Source organism: Thunnus thynnus, chromosome 13 (genome assembly GCF_963924715.1).
Source record: "Thunnus thynnus chromosome 13, fThuThy2.1, whole genome shotgun sequence".
NCBI lineage: Eukaryota > Metazoa > Chordata > Actinopteri > Scombriformes > Scombridae > Thunnus > Thunnus thynnus.
In genome coordinates this window covers 9,787,959-9,794,265 of record NC_089529.1, presented here as the reverse complement: position 1 = coordinate 9,794,265, position 6,307 = coordinate 9,787,959, and the positions used below count along the sequence as shown (strand labels likewise).

Here is a 6,307-nt window from a genome sequence, read left to right as displayed (position 1 = left end):
TGCCAAACACCTTAGCTGTGCTGTTTACTGCACTTTGTATAGATAACCGGTTAGGAATACTGCACTATCACAATACTGTAAAATTATTAAGACAATGGTAATTACAGTATGGGGAAATGATTGGTGTTGAAATGTCAGATAATGACAGTTGGTTTGTTGTTTTGTCCCCTGCCTGCGGCACAGCACAGCACAGAGCCACACTGCAGCACAAGGGAGTTGTTGAACTGGTAGTAAAGCTTAAGACAAATAAAATCTAAATTGCTGTGTAGTTGGGGGTGTTTCACCCCTAGTGCTGTCTTCTCAGGCAGCAGTCACGTCCTGGCTGTTCTCTTCTCCCACCAACCTCCACCTGTTATATTGTTATCTCAGCAAACTTCACTGTAAATTGAACGTATCTCACGTCAAACTATTTGAATGATGCAGCTTGTTGAGAGCACATGCTCCGCCTTGGCTTAGAGGCTGCTTGGTTAGCTAATCCCAGGGCGAAATCTACCCCTTAGGCAGCCTGTCAATCACATTTACCTTTCCTTAGAACAGACTGATACCGACTAACAGAAGGATACTTTCCAAGCTCTCACACTGACCTACCAACATGTTCAGGTAATTATTGATGAATTTGGTTGGTTTAACTTGTGCTGCTTTGCAAACTGAAAATTGATTTTACATTCATAAAGTCTGTAAGCTATAAAATACACAGTATATATGTTTAGTATATGTTTGAACTTTCATTCTTCATATATTATATACTTTCACACATGTTGTAAGCTGAGATGTTTTTCAGTCAGAGAATATGTGGATGCTGGAGTTTGCGTCCAAACTCATTCTTCATTCATCCATTCACTCTTATAAGTCTGTTGCCTGTATATGTTTTCTGGGTTATAGCCTATAATGAATTGTTATGAGTTTTTTTTAAAATTAAGTTTCACCTGAAGCTTTGCCATCGATGCGTGTATGTGTGTGTGTTTGTGTTTGTATCCTTTGTGAGGATCAGTTTTTGACCTTGAAAGAGAAGACTTTTTTAAAAGTGAAGACTAAAGAAAGTGAGGACTGTTTCAGGCTTAAGACCTGGTTTCAGGATTTAGGTTAGAATTAGCCTAAGTTTAGGTCAGTTGTGGTTTAGGTTAAGGGTTGGGGTTAGGAAAAGCATTATGTACAAGTGTGTATGTATGCAAAGACTCTTGAGTGTAACAAGTCATTTTGTGTCATTTTCAGATATCTGTCTTATTCAGACTTTCATCATAGTCACCTTGAAAAAAATAAAAGAAATCCACTAACTTGTAGTTAATGGAGAATTTCTCAGAAGCTTAATCTTAAAGTATTTCATAAAGTTAAAAATATGAATAGATTTCATTTGCTTCAAAACAGTAAATGTCTGATAAAACATAAAGGTGTACTTTTAGTTACTCTCTGAGCCACTAAATCTGTTGAATGCTACAAAACAGGACCTTCAGGTCAGATCAGGTCTTAAGAGCCCTGGTGCTATAATACACCCCGTCTGATTTATTCATTTTCTTCTATTAAGCCGCCCAAGTCCATTCTATTCCTTAAACTATTTGTTTTTAATTTCTGGTGTCAAAATGTCTTTGTTTTTCTGATATTTTTCTCTAAAAAGTTGAAAGAGTCTTTAGACACATGAGGTAGGTGATGTACTGCAAGAGTAAAGGAAGGAAGCAGATAATTGCAGGAATTGTTGTGTTTCTTGTTTGGCTTGATTTTGTTTAATTTACATGCAAGTCACAAAGCAACACTTTCTGTGACATTTGAGGGTGAAAGGACAGGCTTTTCAAGTCTGTCTTAATGGAAATAGTTTTTCCTTGCTGTAATCATTCCTCCTATTCATATTGACCATAAGAAGATCCTTTCATAACACTATTACAATGGAAGTGATGAGGGCCATAATCCACAGCCCTCCTTTTAGGCAAAAATGTATTTAAAAGTTTATCTGAAGTTAATATGAAGCTTCAGTGTCCAAATGAGTCAAATCAAGTAGATATCTTTCAACGTTACAGTCTTTTTAGTGCCAAAGTTCCTCTTTTTGTTACTATACTTCCACCACAGCTCAACAGAGAAACACTGTCCGAGGAAACACAAAGAGGGAAACTGATGCTAAAAAGACTGTAAATGTGGCAGATATCCACTTGATATGGCTAACTCAGACTGCTGAAGCCTCATATAAGTGTCAGATAAACATTTAACTGCATTTTTGCACAAAATGACTGCGGACACACTGTGGACTTAAGCCTCCATCACTTACATTGAAACCTCTTTCAGTGTTCATATGGACACACGACTGTTGTTTTAATGGCAGTAACTCTGACAATGAAGATGAGCTAAAGGCGTTGCACAAATTGAAATTTGATCTGCTGATGGCGCTAGATGAAAAGTAGAGGGACATACAGTATATTGTTAAAAATATAGAATATTTTTAAGGCAATCCAAACATACTGTACTTACTAACAGTATAGAAATCCACTTTAATTTTACTTATAATGAAACTGATCGAAGCATACTTTTAAGTGATGTCCTAATGATACATTGTTTTGTATTTGTGTAAACGTGCTTAAGAAGAATGGACTAACTTAAAGCAGAATTGACAAAATAAGTCCAATTATTTAAAGCACACTCAAATACCACTACTGTACTATTGTATTGAAAAATATATTTTTTAAGTGTAATGAAAATGATCCATTGAGAATACTTCAAGACAGTATATGAAAATTTACTTTAATTATGCTTATATTTAAACTGATCAAGGCACACATTTGAAAAACGTATTCATTGTACACAATTATGTGTTGTTTTGTAGTGTAGGAAGAATGCGCTACATGTACACATGAAGTTATATTGATTGTTAGTATTCCTATTTGAGGCACATTGAAGTAATACTGCATGACTGATACACAGTGGTAAAGTAGCATAAGTTCATTTACCTTAAATTCTTTGTACTTCAATATTAGTCTATATTCATTTACGTCAGACTGAGATAAGTTGATGAGAAAACCATTTTATGGTGTTTTTTGTGTCATTTCAGACTTTCAAGCATAAGAAAGACAGCAAAAATTTTCTTGCTTGTGGGAGCTCTTGTCGCGGTCGTCTATCTCTGGAAAGACTCTACTGAGCACAAAACCATCGGCCTCAAAGTCAATGTGAGAAAGAATGCCAGTCAAATGATGACATTACCACCCACTAAAAACACATCCTACACATACTCCTGGCCAGTATGTCAACAAAATATGTCTGCTGTCAAAATCACAAACTTCAGCTCACTTCCTGGTCATATACAAGACTTTCTCTATTATCGACATTGTCGCCATTTTCCCATGCTACTCGACGTTCCTGACAAATGTGGAGGAGCTGATGAATCTGCAAAAGTCTTTCTTCTGCTGGTCATTAAAAGCTCCCCTTTAAACTACGACCGCAGAGAGGTGCTGCGCAAAACCTGGGCTGAAGAGAGGTTACACAATGGTGTTTGGATACGAAGGATCTTCATCTCAGGAACGACAGGTACTGGTTTTCAGAAACAGAGACTGAGCAAACTCCTTAAAATAGAGCACCGCAAGTACAATGACATCCTCCAATGGGACTTCAGTGACACATTCTTTAACCTCACCTTGAAGCAGATACTCTTCCTAGAATGGATGGAAAGAAACTGTCCACAGGCTCGCTTCCTGCTTAATGGTGATGATGACGTCTTTGCCCACACAGAAAACATGGTTGAGTATCTCCAAAGCTTCAAGGACAACAATGGAAGCAAGCATCTCTTTACTGGCCATCTGATCCAGAATGTGGGGCCCATTCGATTGCCAGAGTACAAGTATTTTGTTCCCGTTCAGGTGGAGGAGTCAGACTCATTTCCACCATACTGTGGTGGGGGCGGCTTCCTGCTGTCTGGCTACACAGCTTTGGTCATATACAATATGTCCCAGACCATTAACATTCTTCCCATTGACGATGCTTACATGGGAATGTGCCTGGCTAAAGCAGGACTTAGACCTGATTCTCATATTGGTGTGAAGACCGCAGGACTGTTCTATCCCAACTATCCCTCCAGCAAAGTAGATGAATTAGAAACTTGCTTATATAAAGACATCCTGCTTGTACACAGATTCCTTCCAGCTCACATGTATCTTATGTGGCAAAACTTACATGACCCTAATCTGAATTGTGATACCAATAAAAAATGATATACACTCAGTGGCCTCTTTATTAGAAACACCTGTACAATATAATGTGATCCAACAACAACAGCTCTGCCATAAATTTGACCATTACACAGCTTAAAAAGTTCAGGTTTTGTTATTACTTTGAGAGAGATGTTAATTCCTCTATATGTTAATGACTGACATTGTAGTTTGTGGTGGTGTTGCACTGGATTGTATAATATTTAAAGATGTTTGCATTATTCTGCTGCTATCTTGTATGTAAATTGGGAAGACTAAATAATAGAAACACCTGTAACACTTTAGTTTACAGCCTGCAAATGACAATCTGACTACATATGTGGTATGAATGAAATACTTAATGAGCACTTTAAAATGATGATTTACTCATAAAAATTTAGGTTAGGAAATTACATTGTAACACTGGAGAGGGCCTTGCTTTTTAAAAAAATAATATTAAATATAAGTTTCATGACTTTCATGTAGTCTCTTAGTCTTTGTCTCCCAGTCATGGTGTGTAATGATTAGATTAGTAAGACATGAGCTATGCTGCCTGACTTCCAGGGAAGCCACTCCCTACCAAGTGGACAACAGTTGTTCAAAATTCAAAACAACAGAAAATCCATCCATTAACATCTCTAAAAGTGCATTTAGGGTCTTGATATTAAAAATGAATGACAGTTGTATCGAAGTCTGCTGGCCCATGATTGGTAATTCACACTGCTGAAACTTTTTCTCTGCAGAGTTAACTGTGATCTGAACTGGTCTGAATCTGCTGAGAAAGTCTCTCACATTATTATGAAGTTTAATCAGTTTCTTGATCCTGCAAATACACCTTGATTGGAATCTCATTTTAGATTTTCTGTGTGTTCATCCGTGTTTCATATGCAATAGCTGGGATATCGCTGGCTGGATTCTGAGACATTTTTGGACGATGATGCATCTGTGCATGGTGCTCCTGTGTTTTCAGGATAACAATGACACAAGGAGACACTAGCGATTCTGCTGAAAGATGATATCTCACCAACGCAGTCTGATACTTTTAAAATTCGACTGTTAGACTGGGAACAGGGTGCTTCAATTGCAGGCCAGAGCACTGTTTATTTTTTATTTTAATTCTAATTTGTTTTATGCTGGTTTGTGAGTGTTGTTTTTATCAGTTAACAGTTTTTTAACATGTAATTGAGGTTTTTTTTTTTTAATCTATGGTTTTATTTTATGAGTATTAATTTTTTGGTAATCGGTGTTGGTTGATTAGATGATGTTAGCACTGTAATTTCCATTTTAAATCTTAACTGCCACTGCTACTGTTTACTATAGCCTTCATCTCAAGGCTTACAGAGTTCTAAATGCATAAATAAAATAATTTTTTACAATATATCTTCTCATTAATAAAACCTTGTTTTGGAGTATTAGATTTTCTTTTGTGTGAGCTTTTCTTTTTTTGGTGCATATACAGAAAGTGTTAGAGCTTATTTCCTGAAGCACACATGAGACAATTCTCGTCATACAATAAAATCTGTGTTCTTTCAACATGTAACGCATTTACTAATGTTTCTGTGTCATTCTTTGTCTGGATGGCAGGGAATCCCACTGACTCATAGATCCCAGCGCAGTGTGGAAATGTTGAGACGGCCCTTGAAGATACTTGCAGTGAGTGATAAAGGTGGTCATGACACAGATTCTGTGAATGCACCACAGTGAAGCTTGTTGATTAAAAATTGAGAACAACAACCAATGAGAACATTTTTTAATTCAGTTAGTGAAGCTTTGTGTGGTGAAAAATCTGGTTCTGCAGGTTGTTGTTTTGGCTCAGGGTTTGTTTACTGTACATTTATAAAAAAGGCCTTGTGTTGTTCAAAAGGGAAACCGTTTCAAACTATTAGTCCCAATTTCAAATACTTTTCTGTTTCCTAATATCTAAAATTGATTCCATATGCAGTATTTGTTATCTTTGGAGCCAAACAACATCCCATAATTCTCAAGATGTCCATGAAGAGCACAGTGGTTAGGAAACATCTTCAAAATGATTTTCTCCCTCTGCATTAAGGTTTAAAGAAATAAAAGAACAATTATGACCTGAGGCATTGCTATTGTTTTCACTGTTTAAATTAGACTATCAAGTGTCAAAAATAATAGCAGAGCTA

The 6,307-nt window shown here is 36.7% G+C and overlaps 1 pseudogene; it reads left to right on the top strand.

Annotated features, from left to right (window-relative positions):
- The first annotated feature begins 1,632 nt into the window (after positions 1 to 1,632).
- LOC137196278 (N-acetyllactosaminide beta-1,3-N-acetylglucosaminyltransferase 3 pseudogene) lies at positions 1,633 to 4,184 on the top strand (annotated as a pseudogene).
- The last annotated feature ends 2,123 nt before the right edge of the window (positions 4,185 to 6,307 follow it).